The sequence below is a fragment of the Triturus cristatus genome, chromosome 5_2 (assembly GCF_964204655.1).
Source record: "Triturus cristatus chromosome 5_2, aTriCri1.1, whole genome shotgun sequence".
In the NCBI taxonomy this organism is placed as follows: Eukaryota; Metazoa; Chordata; class Amphibia; order Caudata; family Salamandridae; genus Triturus; species Triturus cristatus.
The window spans coordinates 860,153,730-860,178,682 of NC_140588.1; the positions used below are offsets into that span (position 1 = coordinate 860,153,730).

General features: G+C 41.5%; 1 long non-coding RNA gene across 1 annotated transcript in view; it reads left to right on the forward strand.

The window, feature by feature from the left end:
* LOC146829341 (uncharacterized) overlaps nucleotides 1-15,557 on the forward strand; it is a 229,470-nt gene extending 213,913 nt beyond the window's left edge. Inside the window, exons 2-4 of the long non-coding RNA XR_014961962.1 lie at nucleotides 1,527-1,901; nucleotides 4,364-4,512; nucleotides 14,686-15,557. This is a non-coding gene — a long non-coding RNA (uncharacterized LOC146829341). The remainder of the gene's footprint in view (nucleotides 1-1,526; nucleotides 1,902-4,363; nucleotides 4,513-14,685) is intronic.
* The last annotated feature ends 9,396 nt before the right edge of the window (nucleotides 15,558-24,953 follow it).

Consider the following 24,953-nt stretch of genomic DNA (forward strand, 5'->3'; position numbering starts at 1 on the left):
CTGTTAGGAAGGCAATGTCCGGGGAGGCTGAGTCGAGTAGGTCCCAGAGTTCAATGACGTGCTTGTGGATGGAGCGGGTGTTGAGTAGTTAACATCTGAGGTGGTTGCGTTCTGCTCTGAAGGGTGGGGTGGGGCGTGTGGGTGCTCGGCAGCTGGTGAAGCTGCAGTCACGGCAAGTGAAGGGTCGGTGGGTGAGAGTCAGGCTGGCCTGAAATCAGTTAGATGATCGTCCGGTGATGAGTCAGTGGAGGAAGCCGGCGTCGTAACATCGTCGGGTGTCGTGGTACTCGCGGGGGCCAGGGGTTCTGGCACTGGGCGTGGTCCAGGCGCAGACAGGCTTGCCTTAGGCGCCTCTTCAGCACATCGGCGGCACGCCAGCGGCGTGTCCGTTGCACGTGTCAGCTGCGCGCAACCGTCTGCATAATATAGGGGAGTGGAGGGAGGCTCAGCTGGGAGGCGGGAGAATGGGCACAGGTAGAGGGGCGGGGCCGGGGCCGGGGCAGCAGTGGCGGGAACGGGGGAAGCGCTGGAAATAGCAGGCACAGAAAAGAAAACTTAAAGTAACACAGACTAAATAAAAATGAAGCAGATGCTGGGTACATATAGGGCCGACACTATGCCGATTTTGTGGCAGCAAAAAAGAGGACCTCATCCATTTAATCTGTATATGCCCGAAACAATATACAGCAGGTGTCACTTTATGAAGCAAAACCCTTATCACCAGAGACATAGGGACATGTAGAGCTCTTATAGTGCAAGTGGTAGATCCAACAGATCCCCAAGCTGATAAAAGTTCTCAATCTCTACGATCAGGCTTTGAAAATCATAACGCAATAGGAGCACTAACTTTATCCTTCTATCTGAAATGGCAGTTTATGTTGACTTTAATGGCTTTAAATGCAAAAAGAAATATGTAAATTATACCACGCACTGAATTTTGTAAGCTAGTGCTCTCACGTCTTTGCCACTGGAATAAATGATCTTTTAATTCACCCAGCCTACACAATAACCCATTTTGCTATGATTTTTTTTATTTTAAAGTAAAGTATAAAAGAAAGTCAGCCTGCTGGAGAAAAAGCCTTGCCGACTTGGATAATCAAATCAACCACTGAACAATTTTTAGATTATCCCACACCAGGAACAAAGTTTAACATGACTCCTGCCTTTGGCAATATAAGATTGTATCACCTAAGGTCAGGAACACTAACGGATGAACATGAACACTAGCGTTCACAAGGATAAAGGGTATGCAGCTTTAAATTATGAAATGTTTTTTCAAACTATGAAGATATTTTATTGTATTATTTTGAATTATGCAAAAATTAAGGTTTTAATTAACTAAACAATAAATATATTACTGATTACTGATAACATTCCACTGCAGTGCAACATTGTAAAGCTGAACATTTGTCAGTAAATTCAGATGTGTTTTTGCTTTCTCTGTTTCTTTAAACCTTTATTCTTCTTTCATTTGTTTTCTTGTTGGTCTTAAAAAGTATTAAAAAAATCTTTTGTTTTTATAATAGCAGGGAGGAGAAATCTTCATTCTGAGAGGAAGAATTGTCAGTCACGGTGAATGAAATTATTAGAAGAGAGCCACAATTGTTTGGAGCCCAAGAACAAAATACAACCATAGCTCAGAAAAGGCAAATGTGGAACAGAATAGTTGTCAGAGTGAATGTTGTAGCAAACAACCTACATATACAGGAGGAAATTAGGAAGATGTGAAACAACCTGCAGGGAAGAGTGTGTTCCCTGGTCTCCAAGCATCACTTGGAGGCCCAGAGGACTGGTTGTGGTTCTCCCAGCCACCCCCTTACAACTTTTGAAATGGGAGAAGAAGGTCTTGCAGATCCTACATCTTGAAGGCTTGAAAAGAATCCCTGGTTGAGTTGAAACTGGTAAGGTATACTTTTGAATGTGTTACTAAACCTAAAACTGGTTTTTGCTTTTAATTTCGCTATTGCTAATGTGTTTTGCACCTTTTGGAAATATAAACACCCATATATATGTGTATCTTTTTTTATCTTGATTGTGTCTATGTATTTTGTTGTATTTAAGATTACAGATTTCAATCTACATTATATTTCACATGATGTAATGATGCTTGTAAGTGTTTTTAGAAAAATTACATATTTCATATATCTGATTTGAATATGTGATGTTACATCGATGTCTTCACACCACAATACCTTTACAATGCAGGCATTACAACGCAAGTTGTTACAACAACTTGCGCTGGTGGGTGCTGGATTTTGGAATAGTATGATTTACTATTCCAACTCCAGCCTACGTTATAGTAGGGAAGGTGTTGGAATAGTAAATCATACTATTCCTTAGCTTAGAGCGCCATCCAGCGCAAGCCGTTGTAATGACTTGCGTTGCATGCCTGCGTTGTGAAGGTATTTCGGTGTGAAGACCGCGATGCAACGGATGTCTCCCATCTGTTGTATATTGTAAATGTCTGGGTTTTTTTACTTCATATTTTCGCTAGGTATTTTTGACTTACAATTTTGCAAGTTTTGTTAATGTTTAATTGAAATGACTACAGCTACCATGATGCCTAGTTTTTGTTTTGCGAAAATAATATTGCAATGTTAATGTGCTCAGTCTCTATTTTCTATAATAATTTCCCCATATGTGAAAGTGTTATGTATTTATCAATCTTTATTTTATGTTTTTTTAAATGTTATAATGAATATGCGTTTTAGTTAAAAAATATACTCTGCAATGTTTATATGTTGACTATTGCACCATATCAGTCTACTTAATTGTCAGTTTATTAGCCACCTAGGCCTTGGAATGGTTTCCGTCACATTTCTCCTCTCTACTTTGTTAAATCTTTGGTATATGTTATACATAATTTGCAATTACTATTATTATTTCAGGACATCTTTTTACCTGCTTCATTGAAGTCATTTTGTGTGTAATTTAAACTTTTTGTGTAAGGTATTATAATACCACTGAAAGTTTTGATAATTATATTAACTTTATTTTCAATTTAGGATGCTTAATTTTTAGCTTCAAACTCATTTGATGTATAATCCAGACATGTACAATGTTCACTTTTTAAAATTCATAATAGGTCCAACACCCAGAGCACGTGGACAAACATCTGCCACTGAGGATACCTCCACAACAGACCAGGAACAAGCCTATTGTGAAGGCTCACACTTGCAAGTCCATATGACAAGGAGCTGCCTGGTCCATCTGGTCTGCCTTGGCTACTGTGAGTCTTACTTGGCCTAAACCTCCTACCTCAGCTGTTACCACTCCTCAGCCTATGGATACCTCCACTTCCTGTTTGCAAACCATCACCCCAATCTTGTGCCCCCCCAGTCCTGGCTGCTGTTGACTCTATACCACCACCCCTGAAATTCAGTGAGATGGGGCACACTGGATCAAGGGCACAGGGTACTGGGTCAATGGGTAGTGGGAGGGAATCTGCGGGCCAGAAATGTGAGGCCACTGAGTTCACTGTCACCCAGGCCACCATTGACCAAGTATGGGATCCCTCCATTAGTTCCAAGACATGATTGGCCAGGTCCTGACAGAGATCTGGTAGATGAACAAGTTGTAGAGGGAGCACAATATACAGATGGAGAATCTGAACTCCATTTTGGGCTCTCTGACTTGGGTGCTGCATAATATGTTTACCCATATGTGCTGGACTTTTCCAACAACCCACCTTTCTGTGGTCCAATGACATCTGTGGCAACTGCAGCTGATTTTGCCCAAGAAAGGGAGACCCTTCCACAAGAGGAAACAGCTGCACCAACCTCAGTCCACGCAAATGTGGATCCACCAGACTGCCTCAGGAGGGGACATTTAGCCTGACTAGCAGGAGAGGATGGCAAGACCACTACTGCCACCAGCAAGAGACACAGAACATAATTCCCTCTAGTGTGAGTCGACCATTCAATTTGTGGACTATTTTCTGGACACAATTTCCTTTTTCATGTCAGTTTTTGTTTGGACATTGGATTTAAAACAATGTTGGCTCTTCAATATTAGCTTCTTACACCATGACTGACTAATTATTTTTGTTTGTTTTTTGTTACCATCCTGTTTTAGTTCATTTGGTTTTATCGAATAACAAAATGACTGGTGTTATATTTATTTTCTCAATGTGTTGCTTTTTTATACTTCCATCATAAATTTAAAATAAAAGATTTTTTATTCATTATTAAAATTTATTTAGATAATGGTTTTCACTTTTTTAAAAAAGATGAACAAAAAAACAAAAAACAAATCACAAAGTAGGATATGATTCAATTGGAATAAATACATGTTTCTCATATTTTCCTAATGAATTATAACCCATGCATATCCAAATCAATTCATGCCATATTTTGTTTTACAGTTCCAGACCTTGACACCATGGAAGAATGGGAGAAATTCAAATCAATCAGATGAAACAGACAAACTCCTTTTGATGAATCTCATCAGCTGGATACCAAAAACAAAAGGCAGGATGAAGCACTAATGAAGGTCCAGCACACATGCCCCTGGGTAAGACTGAGAAACAAAAGGTTGTGCAGTTCCTATAGGTGATAGGTTGATGGAGTCCTGAATTGATCAATTTCAGGGGGATCTGATCCTTCAGGAACAAGAGCCCTCACACACCCCAAGGGATTTCATGCTTTATCATTGGACAGCTCCTTGTTGGGCCAGCACCGCGATGCTCAATGGGTCCCGCAGGGGGGCTCTTTGCCTGAGGTCTTTTGAGCTGGCGTCTGTGAAGCGTGGATGCTGAAGTGAGGGTGTAGTGTGTGAGTAGAGTGGTGAAGTGTCTTAAAAATAACTCTGGGGATTCATAGAGAAAATGTATTAAATGTTTTGAACCCTAGGTTGTATTAAAAACAAGTGTAGGCTAAAGTGGTTGTAATGGATCACGTTAGCTCTAAGTATTGGTGATGGTCCACTGCACACCCTTTTTGTTTCTTATCAGCTGGAGTCAGATCTTCTGCCTCACAGTAGGAAACACACATCAATAACACCATTAGTGAAAATAATGGCAGCATTCCCTTTTGTGGCCACAGGATAATTCCAATATATTGTTTCAGTATCTGATGGAATGTCACAACCAATGATCACTGGTGTGCTACAAGACATTCTTACTTCAATGCCTTTGTACCAGAAAATGCAAAGGAGCAAAAATACTAGATGTAGTAGTTACACCAGACATAAAGCAAGTTGCAACAGTCGCACTGTTGAGAGTCACAGCCAGTGCTTTGTGCTGTGCCAGGTAGGCACTTTCATCTGTGGTGTCAAAGTGCGGGTTGAGGCACCAGCAGCAGGATTTGGCAACACGGCACAGTGTGTCTATGGAACTTTAAGTATTTTTTTCAAACCACAGTATGGGCTCTGAAGAAATTAGGCTGAAAGTCAATGAAGCTGGGTATGGGTGGTCAAATAAAAATGTGTGAGTTGCTTTGCCTTTAGTAGCTCCCAATGATTTTCACTGATCAGAAGTAGTCCCCACTACAGAACAGGTTGGAGGCCCCTATCATACAAATTAAAGAGACAATTAAAATGTAATCAAATAGAGACAATACACTAGACAAGGGGAAATGTTACAGTATGTAATATATGATTTGAGTATAGAACGAGCATTGATAATACAGCTATAGAAAAAAAAACTTTCACCTTGTCTAGTGCAATTTCTACATTATATAACATTTTAATTATTCCAATAATGTGTAATGCATATGTTTATAATTTGACAGTTTATGAAAAATAATTAAACACACTTGAATGGACACTTTTGGATTGATGTACATTTTTGTGTAAGTGTCCATCATCATGAAGGCAGCTTGCATCAAATTTAAAATATAAAATAACATTATACAGAGGTGTTTCTTTAAATTTCTTAAACAACCACATTACACACATATGCACTATAGATAAATAACAAATTGCTTGTAAGAGGGATTTAAAAATGCACAAGTCCAGAGCTAATGTAAACTGACAATTCAAAAGGTAACAAGGAAAAAATGTAGCCTAACTTTGATTCCAGTGACAACAGGGACGATTTGCTTCATAGTCAAGTAGCTGCAGCAAAGGCAGGACTTGTGCAATTGGGTCCATGACTGAAATGGAATTAGATCCCTTCAAAACCACCAGCTCAGGTGTGGAGGTTTCCCCACCACAGTTACATTGGCAGGAAGGCACATAGTGATTGGGCCAGCAGAAATACTGTCTGAACTCCCTCCGTCGCTTTTGCCTATGACTCCATCGACGCGTGTGGAGAAACCTGGCAGAGATGGCGGTACTCGGACTGACTTAAGTCCATCAACCAGCCAGCATCTAAATAGAGCAGGTGGACCTCCTTGAAGGCAGATTTAGAATCTGACGGGAAAGTGACAACGGGACCATATGTGCCAAGATCTAAATCAGGCTTCAAAGCTCAGCACAGACAAGACCGAAATCATGTACTTCAGGGAGAGCACATCACCATCGAACTCAACCTGGTGGCCAACAAAGTTATGACCAACGTCAAACACCATCACCAACGCAACACGCCACCTACAGCAAATTCAACATGACCGTCCAATTCAATGCCATCACCGTCTCGAGCTTCCATAACCTGAGGATGCTGAGGAAGATTTTCAAATGACTCCCAATCATCACCCTGGAAATATCACGCAACGCTCTGGTCACAAGAAAGCTGAACTACGGAAAGGCCCTCCATGCTGGGATTAACAATATATGTACCAGAAGGCTGCAGGCCATTCATAACTTGGCAATCAGAATCCCTCTCAACCTTCCATACTGCACTCACATCACACCACACCTGAAGAAGCTCCAGTGGCTCCCCATTCACAAATAGGCACAATTCCAACTCCTCACCCATACTTTCAAGAAAGTACATACCACTAGCCCAACATAAATCAACAATTGCATCTGCCTTCACAAACATTTCAGACATCACTATACATCTGGACTCTTAAACAAAGCCCATGCATATGGAAAACCAGTTCCAACTGTTGAGCATTCTCCTACATCACTCTTAGAGCATGGCTCGACCAGCTGCTACACAGTAGAGCCTCTTTCTCACTTCCTGATTTCCACAAAAACCTGAAGACCTGGATTTTCAAGTAGTTTCAGCGGGCTCTAGGTGTGGCTAAACGTAAACCTCCTCAGCACAAGGATACCCTCCTGGTTGATAGTATGCTCTACAAATCTGCATAATGTAACACAGTGAAGATGTGCCTATAAACACTGTCTGTTTTGGGGAATTCTTAACAGACATGAATAATTGGATGGAAAATTACTTCCTGAAGTTCAATTCAGAGAAGACAGATGTTGTGGTGGTTAGAGAACATAGGAACCTGTGGAAATATAATATTTTACCCTGAGACCTGGATACTTGCATCACGACATTGAGGTCTGTAAACCTGAGAGTCTCTTGCTGACCCACATAGTGAAAACAATGTTTTTTTTATCATGATCATCATTTAAAGAATTCACAGATAAAAGCTTCCACTCTAAATGATTCAGCATTTTTGGAATTTTGACTGACTGACTATCTCACACTACTGTAAAAGGAGGTAGCGTGTGGGAACTCTAAAAATCAAGCACATCCTTTTCAGCTATTCCAAAATACAGAAGCCTTTGGACTATTAGTGAACATCATTTTCACTTTGCATATTATTTCACCCGGCAGTACTTTATTTGAAAAAAAATAATAATAATAGTGCATAGGTCCAAAGTTTATCTGAGCAACTGATCACCAGCACTGTAAAATCGTGGTGTTACCAAATTCCAATGCTCCCCCTAGTCTTGATTCCAACACATTGGTCTTTCTTCCATCACTCTGCATTTCTGATCTTATTCTCTCAATCTTCTGGGTTGTTAATAATCCTAGTGTTCTACAATTAGTGTTGCTTCTTGTTTTCTTTCTCCTGTTTCTGTTTTCTGACTGTTGACTGGATCAAAATAATTCCTGGTCCTTAAAAATGAGTGACTGTGTTTTTTCATCCCTCACCACCCAGTCATTGTATTGGCAGGAAGTGTGTCCCATTCCTGTTGGTGCCATGCAGGGATGACTCCTTGCAATATGTTTGTTAAGGAGGAGGTGATTGTGCTTATAGCTTACATGTAGTGCCAGCTCAGCACCAGGTAGGTAGTAGGACCATCAAGGGGTACAGCCTTGCACTACGCACACTCTGCTGAGGGTGAGTGCAGCACAGTGTATGTTACCACATCAGGATGCCCTACATCAAGTGGCAGTTACACACCTCTGGGCTGATATTATCGACTGAGAGCATGACTTTCTTATCATAATTTACTCTTTTTTGATTAACAATAATTGATCACACCTCTTTCATACAAAATATGGCCTTATATATTTTACTTTTTCTATTTGTTTAACCTTCTCTTTAATTTAGATTTCTATCTGATAACTTAACCCTACATAATTTCTATTTTTTACTTCTATTTCTTAAGCCTAGTTTCTCCTTTCCCCCTTTTCTTTTCATTTTCCCAATTTCCTACTCTGAGAGTAGCTACTCCATTACATTTATTTTATTTTCACCATCTTTCTTTTTACTCCTCCCCTTATGGTTTGTTTTCCAGACCGCAGCTTCACTATTTTGCCTATTTTTGAACGTTTTAGTGTGTCACATTTTAGAGTCATTGATTTTTAAAATGTGGAAGTAAGTGTTTTACATGATAGTTTGGATAACAATTATTTCAAATTATGTTAGTATTTTCACTTGTCCAATTAGTAAGTGTATTTTGTTTTCTTCTAGAGATTGCCAAAGCAGCCTTAAGGGCCACGATTACTAGGAGGACCATGGTTAGGAGGTTGGGAGGCACAAACAAGGGGCTACTGGACGTCAAGATCATTTCTTAATGGGAATTGGTGAAATGGTTAGGATGTTCCTTTCTTGTCCCTACATGTGGCCACTCTCCAACCCGTTTTGCCTTCATCCATTTAGTATTTTTCTATCTCAGCCATTTACTGTAATCAGTAGTGTACTGTCAATGTCAATACATACGTATTACTTCCATCCCAACATGACATGCGCCACATTTCTGTCTTGCCTTCTTTATACGTTTCTTCCTTTGCATCCGGTACACCTTCTACCCCACATAACCTGTACATACTCAAATCTAGCCCTAGCCTAACGTCAACCTTATCTAACACAGCAACAAAGGCTGTCTCTCTAACCCAAGTGCAAAATCTTCTGTACTGATTATGACTTATGAGGAGATTGTTTTGTGTGTGGAGATTTAGGAGTTAGGTTGGACACAGCAGGGCTACTGGAATTATCATATGCCAATAGTACCACAAAATTCATTAAGCCCAGTTAGCTCAAATAGTTATGATATATTCCAATAAATTGTGCTTCCAAACTAATATTCTCTTACTAGATTAGTGGTCTGCTTTAGTGTTTACTGTTGACTCAACAACATCCTTGATAATCCAAGGAGGTCTGTCAACCTATAGCCAGAAGGTTAAACCTGGCCTACGCAAAGAACAAATATGTTCCATCATTTTCTCTTTAAATGAGGTCCCTTCCTAGGCTAATCTAGCTCCAATGCATGCCAGAGCCCTCTTCCAATTTGTTATAGACACCCTACACTGCAACCTCTTTCAAGCCTTTTTAAACTTGATTCTATTTGTAAAGGCTGTGGCCTTACTCTCTTAAATCAGCAGTAAATAGCCATACCACATTTTACCTATCACTCAAATACAAACCCTCTATCCCCCTCGGATTATGGATGACATTACAGTCCTCTGCCCTGTGAGTTGCATTTAATGCAGGGGATTTGCCCAGGGGGACTAACTGCTGATTGTCCCAAACATATAACATCGATATATAAAAAAGTTTGGGCAATTAAAGTGTACATCCACATACTAGTCAAGAATCAGGAGGAGGCTTGCCAAATTCTAAAAGTGGCATTTCAGAATTGTGACTTAAAATCTGACTTTACCATTAAAGAGGGTTTCAAATTACAACTCTTTAGACACCGAACATGACCTTTCTATGTACTCCAAAACAAAGTTATCACTTATTAAATTTAATAACGTAACCCAATGTTATCCTGTGCGAGATGTAGGCCTCACAGTAGTGAAAAGCACAGTTTTTTACCGCCAGGACATTTAAAAGGTACATGTCCAACTTTTTAAATACAATGCAATCTACCCAAATGGGAGACTTATATGTGTTAAAAAGGCATCTTTATCTTTAGGCCTCTCAAAAGGTTTATCTTACCTGGTTGATGTGGCACTTTAAAATTGCACACAGGCTGAAACGACAGACTTGAAACATGTTTTTTAAGGGCTACTTAAGTAAGTGGCACAGGAAGTGCTCCAGGCCCATTAGCAGCATTCAATGTTCATGCCATGGGTACATCTAGTACAACTTTACTAGGGACTTTTAAGTAAATTAAATGTGCTGATTGGGTGTAAGAAGAGAGCACCTGCACTTTAGCAGTGCTTAGCACTCATACAGTGCAGAGAGTCCATATGTCAACACAAACTAAATTCAGAAAACAGGTGGGGTGAAGGCAAAATGTTTGGAGGTGACCCCGCAGAGAGGACCAAGTCCAAAGATTCATATAATGTTATCACTAATTTATTTGATTGAATGCACAATCTGTAATATTCCAGACAACCAACATGTGTTTCCCTCTTCTTGGGCACAGGTGTTAGGTATGGGATTCCTGCTTGGCTGAGGTATGCACCCAGGACAGACAGGAACTACCACTCTAGTCAGGGAGAGCAAAATACACATTAATAGATAACCTGTGCTCACCCTTTGGTGGCTTGGTACAGAGCAGTCAGGCTCATGTAAAGTGGCAATGTGTAAAGTATTTGTGCAACACACACACACACAGTAACACAAGGAATATACCACAAAAAGATGCAACACAGGTTTAGAAAAATAGCTTATAATAGTCTGAACGAATGAAGACTAAAACAACAAAAATCCAATGTGTAGAAGTTGAGATATGGAATTTTTAAAGAATAAATGCAAAAACAGTGCTTAAAAGCAAGTTGCATTAAAAGGTTACTTTTGGTTGTGCAGGACCAGGGCAAAGTCAAAGTTTGGGCCAACGATGATGGAGAACCGGTTGGCAACAGGATCCACGCAGGCCCGGATAAACAAAATGCCTTTTCCTGTCACAGACAATGAGATGCGTCGATGTCATGTGCTGCAGGCGCAGGATGTGTCAATCTTCTCCACATAGTGAAGGTGATGCGTTAATTCGGAAGACAGGGGACAAGAGGTGTCAAGTGATATGCCAGATTCTGCCACATAGTTGAGGAGATTCAGTGATCTCACCAAGCTGCAGTGGCAGCAATACACTGTCCAATGTGTAAATCTCTGGAGGCACAGCACTGGTTCCGAGGCAATGCACCTATTTTATCCCTGGAACAGGGTTGATACACCGATCTACTACACGCAGGCAGACGATGCATCAAAGACTGTGTTGCAAGTATCTGGGCCCCTTCCAGTGAGCCAGGCACAGGATCAGGGGTAGCGACTTTGCCATCCCTGAGTCTCAAGCTATAGGAGGCAAAGCCAACAAGCCCTTAGAGATCACTTGTAGGTAAGGCAGAATCCAGCTTTCCTTCAGCAGAGTCAGGGAACAACAGGCAGCAGGGCAATAAGCAAAAAAGCAGTCCTTCTCAAAAAGCAGTCCTGTTGAGTCCTTTAATCAACATGGCAGTCCTTCTGACAGAGGTTCAATTCACGATCCAGAAGTGCCTGATTTTACGGGGCAGAGACCCAGTACTTACACCCAAAAGCGCCTTTTATGTAGGGGGTGGTTTCAAAGAAGCTCTCTGAAATAATCCCTTTCAACCCAGTCCTGTCTGCCAGGCTATCTGTGGGGAGTAAATCAGTGCTTTGTGTGTGGGCAGGACACTACCTATTGAAGTGTAAGTATCAGCTGCTCCCATTCCTCCCTGCCCAGGGAAGATCCATTAGGATGCAGATGAATGTAGGTGGGTGCTGAGACACTTCTATTCTTCATGTGTTTGGACTGTTTTGAGGGTATGCACAAAGTTTAGCTGTCACCCAAACCAGACATGTATTAGAGACAGACAGCAGAGCACAGAGAGTTATAAAAATGTCCACTTATCAAAGTGGCATTTCTAGAACATTAATGTTAAATCAAACTTCACCAGTAAAGAGGATTTGTCATTCCCATTCTAAACACGTGAAACATGAGAACACTACTTTTCTCTGATCCGGAATTGTAGCTTAAAAGTGTATTAAGGAATTCCCAATGCTAACCTGTGAGAGGAGTATGCCTCACAGTAGTGAAAAACAAAATAGGCTGTTTGTCACTACCTGGACATACAAAATATAAAAGTACATGCCCTACCTTTTACTTAAATAGCAACCTGCCCTTAGGGCTGTCTAGGACCTACCTTAGGGGTGACATATATATAATAAACGGGAGGTTTGAGGCCAGGCAAGTAGTTTTAAATGCCAAGTCAAATTGGCAGTAAACTGTACACACAGGTCCTGCAGTGATAGGCCTGAGAAAGGTGTGAAAGGCTTCTCCTGTGGGTGGCAAACTCAGTGCTACAGGCCCACTAGTAGCATTTGATGTACAGGCCCTGGGTGTATGGTATACCACTTTACAAGAGCCTTACAAGTAAATCAATTATGCCAATTAGATGTTACTAAATTATACCATGTTTAGTGGAGAGAGCACATGCACTTTAGCACTGGTCACCAGTGGCAACGTGCCCAGAGTCCTGAAGCCAACAAAAAGAAGATAAAAAAAGTGGGAGAGGAAGGCAACAAGTTTGGGGTGACCCTTTAGAAAGGGCTATTTTCCAACAGGCCTGAAGCAGTTTCAAAGCTTTCAAGAGATTGCATAGCCAAGTCCATTTTGAAAGCCAATGGCTATTGGTGACAGTTAGAGCTTTGAGATTCTTCTTGATAATTCATGTATCTTGGTTCGTAAAGATATGTGACTTGTGTCCGACTGCCAAAGTTGTCAGCGTTAGAATGCAGGTTGGGGAGTATAGTTACCCTTGGGCTTAAACATCTTTAGTCTTAGCTGGAGATCAATTTTGTTCCCTAATGCCTGCAATTGTACATAATTAAAGGTTTAAATCATCCATATACAAACGAATGTCTAATTGTCCAAATGCCTCACTTTAATCAGCCTAAGGTGCATAAATAATTGAAATTAGGCAACGCATAGGACACTGGAGCTGCAATGCCTATTTATATTAGGGGTATGAATAGGCATGAGAAAAATGTACATTATGCAGGCATAATTTTGGGAATTTCACGTTTCATTTGTTACGCAAATTTGCCAAAATGATGCTGCTTCATGTATTTATGCAGCTTGGTAAAAATATACAGCAAATGCACTATTCCTAGTAGAAAATATACTGCGTGTGAAACGCACCAGAAAAAGAATATGTGAGAGGCTGTTCATGGTGCTCTTCTTTTTGCACTATTTTGTGAATGAAAATGACATCTAGATGTTATGTGTGGGTGCAGTTTACACTGCAATATAGAGAGAAGCAGATCATGTAATTAAGTTTAGTTTTGCATAAATTTGCAAAAATCTGGTGTAATTTTGCAAAGGCAACTTATGAGAAATTTCCACAACATTAGATATAATATGCTCTACTTTGCAAATGTCTTCTCCTGTAAAAGTTTAGGGTTGTTTCACACTAGCGCAAAGGGGTGGCAATGCCCACTTTCCCATGCACATCTATTTACTAAGTCAACCAGAGCATCGTATGGACATCTGTGTAATGTGGTATGGTGCTCTCCAGGCAAAAAGTCTCCTACCACCCAAGAAGAGACACAATCTAGAGATAAATGTCTCTGTAGAGATACAAATAAATACACAAAAGCAGAGGCACACAAAAATCAGTCCATCCTGTTTCCAAGGTAGTGACCAAATCAGTAATCACAGGAAGTCCATTTCACGTTTTCTTTTCTCTTTCTTTTCTTATTCCTTTCTTCTCAATCTCATATAAAAAACATTGGCAGCCGACACGTGTTTCGACCTATGGAATTTTTCAAGGCTGAGAAGGTATGAAAGAAAGACCGACAAGCCTGGACAGAATACACTGGTAAATATTGCGAGAAGGGAGAGTCTGGATGTCCTTGCCGGACGTGGGATCATATGATCTGCCTGTGCGTAGCCCCAAAGAACATGTTCTTTGGCACAGTATGCTCGAAACAGTAATTAGATCCCAGAAGTAATGGCTAAATGCGCCTGTACGTGCTCATAAGTCACTGTGGAAGTCCATCTGGATATCAAGAGGGCAAGCACTATGTATTTGTGTCACCTAGTAAAAGCATTAATGTAAATGGACCAAAGTAGACCTCGGGTGCCTGTTCCGCCAGGCATGAAAGTAATGCAAATAGTTCTCGGACGTTCAGGAGAGGGCAAAAGTGATGTTAGTCTAACCGTGAAGCACCACGGCAACCAACCTTGATAAGCCTAAGAGTCAAGCGGAGCTTCCAGCTCAGCTTCCAGACATGTGTTGTCCGCTTGGCTCTCAGGCTTATCAAGGCTATCTAACGGTTGGTTCCCATGGTACTTCATGGTTGGACTAACATAACTTTTACCCTCTCTTGAACGTCTGAGGCCCTAGAGGACCAGCAATTTACTGCTACTGTGCCACCCAGTAATTTAAAACAATTGTTTGCACATGTATCTTTTTTGTTTTTCTCAATATAGCTGCTCCTGCTGGTCCAGCCGGACCACAAAAGGGGCAGGAGATAGCGTCTTATTTGAGGCAGCAGAGGCTGAACTGTATCCAGCTAGTGGTCCTGGAAGAAGAGGAGGAGGGAATTAATGCACAACAGCCGGGCCCCAGTGCAGCCGGTCCCCTTCAGCCTCCAGCCTTCCGGGCATCCCATCAACAGCACTGCCGCCATCAACTGTTGCCACCCCCTACCCAACTGACAACAGGTCATTGCTGTGCTGCATCCTGCTGCGGCTGAACACCATTGATGGCCAGCTCAACACAGTGGAACAGAGCCTGGACCAGATCCTCTTCTAGCCCCTTTTAAAAAAATGTTTTGGTGGGAGGTATTGTTTGTTGGGGCTGGGTGGAGCGGTTGGGAAGGGAGTTGGGACTGCAGTGACTTTTTCCTTGGACATTTTGAGTTTTGGGACCTGGGTCAGTTTTATTTTCGGAGAGAGGTGGGTATGTTCTTTAGATGGAAAGTGAGGGTTTCTTCGTAAATAAATAAAGGGGGAACTATTCTATTTAATCTAAATTGATGCCTGAAGTGGTACTTTTAAATTTACTCTGCACTGCTACCTTCAAGTCATTTTATGCAGCCTGTTCATGTGCTTGTAACTTAGCGCTTAGTTATAGAGTTATACTTCTCTAACCATCTTAAACGATAAGGGGGATTGTTACCATGATTACCTATATTGTGCACAACAACCTAGATAAACAACATAAATTGGCCACTGTGGGCTATTGCTTAGAAGATCCTACAGTAAGTTGGCGTTGTGTTCACCACATCCACCCCACCAAGTGTGTGATCCATTATTGATGTAAATTAGGCCTCACCTCAATAAATTACACGTCCCGGGGTAAAAGGGATAGGGGTTTGATGAATGGATGGGAAAGGGGATTTGGGGAAAGGCGTGATAAAGACGAACACTACAACAAAAGGACAACATTCATCTCGGCAATGAGCAGCAGCATTTAATTCTCCACCAATCTGTTGTTAGAAGGAAACAAAGGAATGAGTATGACAGGGTACAGATAAATGCATTGCAATCAGTCATTCTGCCCCCAAGACCCAGGTTATCATATCATTAAATGTTCTGTTTTCTAGGTTAGGGAGTGTACCCACACACCCATTTCCCTTAATATGATTGTTAAATGAAAAGTAATAATGTATTGAAAAATTAGGCGGTCCATCTGCATTCTCCTCAGAAATGTCCATTCTTTGGCACCTTTTTGGACTGGTCCGGTAGGTAAGCAGGAGCTTTGTTAAGCTCAGCTAAATTTCTCCTTTCATTTGTGCAAGTGACTGGAAGAAGGTCTGAGGATTGTAAAAAAGAAACTGTGTTTTAGAGTCAAAGAGAAGAACAGAAGGAAGGTAAGCTTCATGAGGAGTACAGCAAGAAGACTCAGAGGCAGAACAAAAAAATCAAGAGGGGGACTCACAGTTTCACTTTTGCCACAAGTCTAACACACACCTGCACACATACAAACACACACAGCAGCATTTCACAAATGCACCTCTCTCTATTCCACATAGTTGAGTATTAGGCCTAAGACTCTTGGTTTACCTTTGAACTGAACCAGATACTGAATAGCTTGTTGCTTTTAGCTGGTGATGAGTTAGTCCTGCACTGATTTCTTCCATGATCTTCCTCCTGACTCTGAGTAACTCCATCCCAGACCAGTCATCCTCAAGATGACCCGAGCAAGATAGATGTGGAATGAACTGCTGTTGAAGAACAAGTATAGAATTGATTGTTCTGTTCTCTGAAGAACCAGAAAAAAGGAGAGAACCCGGCAATTAAATCTGGCTAAGTGTGAAAAGACTGATCTCCTCCAGGGAAAACCATGATCACCCATCACTCAAGCCCAAAACATTGCAAATCAATAATCACCTCAAAAAATTTCCTGTATGTCAGTTACAACACCCTCCTTCACACAAGTTCTTAACGGTGAAAGTAAACATGAGCACAGGGTTGGTCCAGGGGTTTGGGGGGCCCTGGGTGAAATAGGAACATGCAAGGCCCCTTTAAGATGTGACATCACAGGAAGGGGCATCCATTGAACATTAATGATATGGAATTGTTGAAGTAACTTCGCAAGAAACTAATTTCCTGGTATGGATATCACTAAAATAGCGAAAGATATACATTTAGGGGCAGATTTACAAGCCCCTTGCGCCACTTTTGCGTCATTTTTAACATGGGAAAAGTGACGCAAAAGTGGCGCAAGGGGCTTGTAAATCTGCCCCAATATTCCTAATAAAATCAATACATATATTTTGAAGCTGTATTACGTGGAAATATATTACATTAATCCAACTGGCTAAAGAAGCTATCCTAGGTCTCTCTATAACTGATATGACTGCTAGAATGTTCACTAATTGTTTCCAGATTAGGACATGATTAAAATTCGAAGATAGATTGTCCCAGAACTATACAGCAGGACTCCAAGTGCCTCCCCAGCCCTTCCGTTATTCTAGTGAAGTTTAGTATAAGACATCTGATTTTTAGCAGGCATGAACACAAACATATACATGCTAGATTTGTTGAGTTACATGCAAGAGCTACATCAAACAACAGGAAGCATAGATTCAAAAAATAAGAAGAGGAGACCAAACAAATGACATTCACAGGTGGGGTTGCTAATATATTGTCAGGCAGAAGTACCAAAGGCTGGCCCACACCTACACACTAAGCACCTACACATAGCAATTCATCTAAAACTCAGTTTTTTAAAGATACAACAAGCTGAACTAACAAAGATATACAGAAAAGATTGCTAAAAGGGAAAATAGTTTGTGGTAGGTAAAGAGGACTGTCAAAGCTATACTGGGAGCCAGTGACTAAAGAGATACATTAAAGCAACCGAACAGGCTTACTATAGTAGAATCTGTACAGTTAATAGCGATAAGGAAAGGAAATATAGCAATGTGGAATAGGTAGATTGTGGGAGGTGATGCTAGACTTTCAAAATAATCCTGAAGTAATACGAGAGGCTTACAGTTAAAAAAAAAATCAGTCACATGTCCTTAATATCCAAGAAGACACTTGCAAAATTGCAGACGGACCAGAACAATTAGTCTCAACTCATTTCGCTGAAGAAGAAAAAAACAAATTGTGCATGCCCTCATGTAAATACTTTGGATCTCGGTTAAAGAGATAAGTGGCTACAAGTCCCTTTCCATCATCCACGAGTCACTCCAGTCACTGTCCGGATATCTAACCAAACACTTTGGTCTCCCAACCTCCAATGCAAGATCCGCCTCCCTGAACCTATTGATTACCTAATCTCACAGTCTCAGAATTTGGCAGATCACTCCATGTGCAATGAAGTACTCTATTGAATGTCCCCTTGCTTCTAAGCTGGCATTCTCCTCTCAGCCCCCATGTCCTGTATACTCTCAGCATTGGCCTCCTGTGGGAGGTTAGAAGAATAACTGTGCTCCTGGAAAGCAGCCATTTCCCCCAGGCTTTGTTATAACTCAACGAGTTTTGGGATTATTTGTTGTAGGAGAAGGTGCATATCATTCTGTTCTTGCTCAGGCCAGCCCATTGCCATTCTGCACCTGCCAATGAGTAGGTAGGCTTTATGAGCATGGCCAAATTGACTCAATGTACACCAAAACTAAGGCTGTAGCATCATTTTGGGTTGTGCACCAGCAGCCAAGCTAGGAGCCCAGTTTATCCACAGTAACAAAGAATATCATCCCATCAAGTAGCCCAACCATAGACCTGCCAGTTAAATGCAAATTCTCTATTGTTCCTACTTGCATCTTCTTTCTTTGGGCCGATAAGTTTCGCTGGGGCTGATTCACAGAACTAATCTGAGATAAAATCCTAAACTTACTACTTTTGGTATTCACAGAAGGCACTTAGTAGTAGTAAAGTTAGGACTCCTAACTTTACTTCTACTAAATGCCTTCTGTGAATACCAAAAGTTGTACATTTAGGATTTTATCTCAGATTAGTTCTGTGAATCAGCCCCTAAGTCTTGCAGGGTGGACTACTGTCCGTTTTCACTTTGCAGGACACTTTGCACACACAGAGCTATTGTAAGATGTTTGTTGGGTACTGGGGTACTAGCAGTCAAAGAACACATTTTATGTTGTTTCATTCCATTACCGCCTAATCTAAATCAGTCTCTTTTAAAATAAACAACTGGGCTGGCTGGATAAGGTGCTTAACGGGTATGATTAAAGTGGCTACTGTATTTGACTTCCAATACCTTTATCACCTCCAGAAGTAAACTTTGACTGCTCGTTATTGCCACAGTTGGAGAGACAAGTTTCAAAAAGGAAAAAATCCTAAACCAATTGAATGAATTAGTCAGCAGCCACAAACAACTATATCCTCCACCGATGCTGCCAGTTAATCCTCTATTGCCTCTGACCCAAAGAAAGGTCTCACAATATACTTCAGTCTTTTTCCTTTCACAGAAAAATACTATGGGACATTTGAGAAAAAGGTAGGAAAGAAATGTCAGAAGATGTAGAGGCATTCTGAGCCTGCTGAAGGTTTTATGAGCAGAGAAATAACCACAGCATGTTTATTTTTTACATTGGTAGGAACGTATATGGAGCCAAGCTAAATATTGCAAACGGAGTTAAGGACAGGAGATATGAGCTGTAGATCACCTGTCAGGACAAGGGCGGGAAGGGTCCCACTAAGAGTGAGATTTAATTGAAAGATCACGAAGGATAATAGAGTACACAGAGAGCAGGCTGAAATTCAGCAGACACATTGAGGATGGTTCAAGATCACAACCCTTTGTGAAGGATTACACATGCATCTCAGAGCAGGCTGAAATTCAGCAGACACATAGAGGATGGTTCAAGATCACAACCCTTTGTGAAGGATTACACATGCATTTCAAAACTAAGACCATATTTATACATTTCTTAATAGGATAATAGAGAAATAGGGAAATGCAAACTTTGTCAAAACTTACCAGCATATGCTGGTTCAACAACATTTTTATCTCTTCTTCAGCCTCCTACTTTATTTGCCGATTCTGCCAACTTACACAACCTCTCCCCTACATGCTCTACTTGTCATATCATCTCGTCCCCAGCGCATTACCTTCTTTTGCTTTTTTAGCCCCTGATAGTCACTTTATCCTGCATTATCTCATTATATCATTTATCTCTACCCAAACATCTTAGCTTCTTTCATTGAGCATGCCGTTCTTACATCCATCTTTCCACTCAATCCCTTACTCCTTTCCTCTCATCATCCCACACAGTCTTTCACCTTTTCTTGCCTCAACTTTTTTGCTGGTTCTGCCCCTCTACATCAATCTCCCTGTTAGGCCTGGCATCCTTAGCATGATTTCCCTAGTATATTTGCCTCTAACACCTGTATGCTGTATGCAACTGTATGCTGGACTTCCTTTTTGCTGGTTTTTAAACTCTGGGCACTTTACCCCAGCTGATCAGTGCTAAAGTGCAAGTGCTCCTTGTGTAGATTGTGATTATGATTGTTTATCCCTCATTGGCATATTTAATTTACTGGTAAGTCCCTAGTAAAGTGCACTCCATGTGCCCAGGGCCTGTAAATCAAATGCTAATAGTGGGTCTTCAACATCAATTGTGCTACCCACATCAGTATCTCTTTAAGCATGTCTCAGGACTGTCACTGCAGGGTCTCCGAGTACAGTTTTAAACTGCTGCTCGACCTGGCAAGCGCCCCCACTTGCCAGACCCAAACCTTCCCTCTTACTACATATATGGCACCCCTAAGGAAGGTCCAAGGTAACCCTACGGGCAGGGTGCAGTGTATATGAAAGGTAAGACATATACTGATGTGTTTACATGTCCTGAGAGTAAAATACTGCCAATTGTATTTTTCACTATTGCAAGGACTATCTCTCCCATAGATTATCATTCGAGCTGCCTTGTAACATCTTACAAGTGCAACTTGCAATTGGGAAGAGATAGAAATTTGGATTTTGGGCTCCCTGAGCTCAGAATTAAAAAATACATCTTTTAGTGAAGGTGTTCTTTCAATTGTGTTCTTGAAAATGACACATTTAGAAAGTCAACGTCTGGCTTAGAATGACAGTTGGGCTGGTTTGTGCATTCACTCTAGGCAGTTACACAAAAGGAGCTACGGTGTGCCCTGCATATCCTGATTGCCCACCACCAGGCTCATGGGCCTTCCTCAGCTAAAGTGGAGGGAGGAGTTGAAACTGACATCTGAATAGGGATGTGTCTGTCCTCACACAATGCTATGTTCACCCCTCTATAGTGTGTTTGAAGCCAGGACACGGCAAGGCAGGATCTGTGCAGTACAAAGACTGTCCTTTGAAGTATCTCTGCTTTAAAGGCCAAAAGGGGTATACGTATTGGACCTGTAGCCCCACATATTTTGAACACTTCTGGACTAAGAGGAGATTCTGCCAAGAAGAAGAGCTGGAGAAGCTGTAGGAGGGGAACTGCCACCCTTCTCACTGCTATGGTGGGCTGACGTGCAGTTGCTGCTTCTTTCTTGGGCAGTGCAAGACCTGGACTTTGCTTTCTGGAATCCCACTTTCCAAGTTATCCAAGGGCTTGTGTGCGGTTGCCTCCTGTCGGACGTCTCAGGGCCATCACAGACTTCACCTACAGAACCTGGACTCCATTGCTGGGATTGAAATTCCTCTCCAAACTCCAGCGAACCCATTTCTGCCAAGCCAATCTATACATCTTCCTCATTCCTGGTGCCCAGGATTCTCTGTTTAGCTGAGAAGCCTCGTCCGAAAGTCCTGGCACTTCCCAGACTCTCCTGAAATGTTCCATGCCATCAAACTCAACTGACCTGAAAGAACTAATTTGTGATATTCCCCCAACGCTCCCTTCAAGATATCTGGGAACGTCGGAAGAAGGATTGGACAATCTATCGACATTTCCAAAAGTCTGGGATACCAGACCTGAGATTTCCAAAGGGGAGTAATCAGAACCACCGTCTCCTTCCACTTGCGCACCATCAAGCTCACCCTGGTTATTAAAACAAATGGGGGAAAAGCATAAGGACGAAGGCCCCTCCAATCCTGCCTGAAAGCGTCTATCCCAGCTGAGTCCGGATCCGGACGCCAACTGAAAACCTTCTCCAGTTGAGTGCTCGACCTGTTCGCAAACAGATCCACATAACAAGGACCCCACAACTCCATTATCCTCGAAAACACCGACCTGTGTAGAATCCAATCGCTGGAATCCATTTGATTCCTTGAATACCAATCCGCCTGTACATTCTTCTGTCCCGGTATATACTCCGCTTGAACCAATATATTCTGATTCAAGCAATAATCCCAAAATACTCTCGCAAGCTCTGCTAGATCCTTCTATTTCAAACCCCCTAACTTGTTTACATATCTCACCGCTGAGACACTGTCCATTCTCAACAACACTGAACACTTCGCCTTGTCTTTCGTAAAACTCTTTATAGCAAATGACCCTGCCAACAGCTCCAGGCAATTTATGTGCAATTCCCTTTCCTCTACAGTCCGCATACCTCCTGTCGAAGTTGGACCACTATGTGCTCCCCAACCAGATAAACTTGCATCTGACTCTATAAACAATTCCAGATTTGATCCGAAAATTGCTTTCCCATTCCATGCCTCCATATTCTTTAGCCACCAATTGAGTTCTGATCTGGCCTCGCCAGAAAGAGTTATCACCTGAGAATATTTCATTCCACGCCTTAAGTGACTGCTCTTCAATCTCTGAAGAGCACGATAATTCAAGGGTCCTGGAATAATAGCTTGAATAGTTGATGACAACAGACCTATAATCCTTGCCAACATTCTCAAAGACATAACATCTAAAGACAAAACCTTTCGAATTTCTTTCCTTATTTTCTTTATCTTGTCCAAGGGTAATCTCAGCTGGCCCTGAATAGTGTCTCTCATGAACCCCAAAAACTGTGTTTCCTGACTCGGGAACAGACAAGACTTGTCCCTGTTCCCTACAAACCCCAAACTTTCTAAAAGATCCACAGCTAGTTTTGTGTGATCTTCCACTCTCCTCTTCTCCTGATCCATAATCAGAATGTCATCTAAATAAATTATCACTCGTATCCCTCTTTCTCTCAAAAGGGCAATGACTGGATGCAGCATCTTGGTGAAACACCAAGGCGTCGATGAGAGCCTGAAGGGGAGACGAACAAACTTCCCTAACCTTCCTCCCCATCTGAACCTCAGAAATTTCTGGTGTTCTGACCATATCGGTATTGTAAGATACGCGTCTTTTAGATCCAGTCGAGTCATCCAATCCCCTGTCTGAAGTACATCTCTCAACATATGTGTACCCTCCATCTTGAAATGATGGTACTCTAACCAATCGTTCACATTTTTTAAGTTTATCACAGGCCTCATACCTTTCCCCTTCTTTTCCACTAAGAAAATATTGCTTACAAAACCCACACACATTTCCAATTCCTCAACAATTGCTCCTTTCATTAACAACTCTGACAGAGTCAAATCGAATCTAATCATTGGAGGGTAATGATCTTGCTATGGTTCTTCTTTGAAATCTATATGATAGCCCAAAACCGTCTGCAGAACCCATGGATCCCTTGTTATCAAACGCCAATTCTAATAAAATTGGGTAAGTCTGCCGCCCAACTTTACATGGGTAACAAAACGGTCTTGTCTTACCTAATCTTCTCGATCTCCTATTCCCTCGTGAATTCCCTCTTTCTTTTTGAGGATAGAAATTTCCGGATTGGTATACAGTCTGTTGCTGATAGTTATAGTTGTAGGGTCTAAAACCCCTTGAGAACGAGGCCCTTGTGATACCTTGGCCTCGGCCGGGAAAACGACCTCTACTTCTCCCGGACCCACCAAAAACACGACGGTCAAAGACCTTCTTTATTTCTCTCTGCGACTTCTGCAGAGAACTAAAAGCACCCACATACTTGCTCATTTCCTTTATGAAAGTCTCTCCAAAAAGCATCCCATTTGCCTCCAAACCACCTTCATTGTTCGCTAGTTCAGCCAACTTTGGATCAATTTTAAGGAGGATACTCTTCCTCCTTTCCACCGAAATCGCGGTGTTCACATTTCCCAGCAAGCACACCACCCTTTGAATCCATTCCCTAAGCTCTTCCACGTCCAGAGACTTCTTCCCAACATAGGCCTCTTCGGCCATATCAAATATCTTTGTAAGTGGACCAGTTAGATCCAGCAGTCTGTCCTGACACATCTTCAGCCCTTTATCCAAATCTTCTTTGGATCTCTTCCACCTTTCCCGATAAACGAGATTATCTCTGCGTCTAAATCAGGCGTCAGGGCAATTTTATTTGACATACTTGGTCTCGGACATTCGGAACGGAGCTTCATCCAAACATCCTTGGGAATTTGCTTTCTTAACCACAACTGCACGTATTCAGCAACATGAGGAGCAGGGCTCCATTCAGGAGATAATGGATGCTTTAACAACATTGGGTCAAACATAGACTCACCTAATGGATCCTTGACCCCCATATTTTTATCTGGTTTATCTTTAGCTTTTGCCTCTGCAAATTTCCCCTTATCCACTATTTCAATCTCTGAATCAAAATCAAAGGAACAACTCAACTCATTCTCCACACTACTCGAAGATTCATCACATAAGATGGTAGTATGTCTCCTACCACTCTGACCTCTATCAATGTCCCCTTGTGTGTCCTCGACACTTCCATGTTTCGCACGTTTGCGAATTCCTGAGTCTGGGTAGGCTGATTTTATCTTTTTGCTCCTCAAAACATCAGTTTCCACATTCATTCTCTTCCTACTCACTTTTCCATTCTTCTTTGTTAATACTGGTCCTTCACCTGCAGACCAAAAGTGCTCATCCTGGGATGGATGACCACCACCTCTTCTCAACTCATCTAATTTCTTCTCAAACTTTGAATCCAGATCGGATGCAAACTTGCTCAACATTAAAGAGATCCTCTCTTCCATGCCCATACTGGCCTGAGAACATACATCTTCCACAGACATTGGCAATATATTTAAAACACCACTTTAAATAAAACTCCAGCCACCAGGCACAAAACTTTCCTCACAAAACAAAATACCTGTCAAATAGCTAGAAGTACTCCACAAAACAAACTAATCCTCCAATACTATCTGAATTCAGCAAAACAAAACACTGACAACACTGTTCCAAAATAAATAATTATCGAAAATAATTTTTTCCGACCTATTCAAAACGATCTCAAACTCCTAAAACGATTCCGTTAATAGATAAATGCTCTGACAACAAGATCCGCTTTCGTTTACAGTTCTGTCAGTTTCC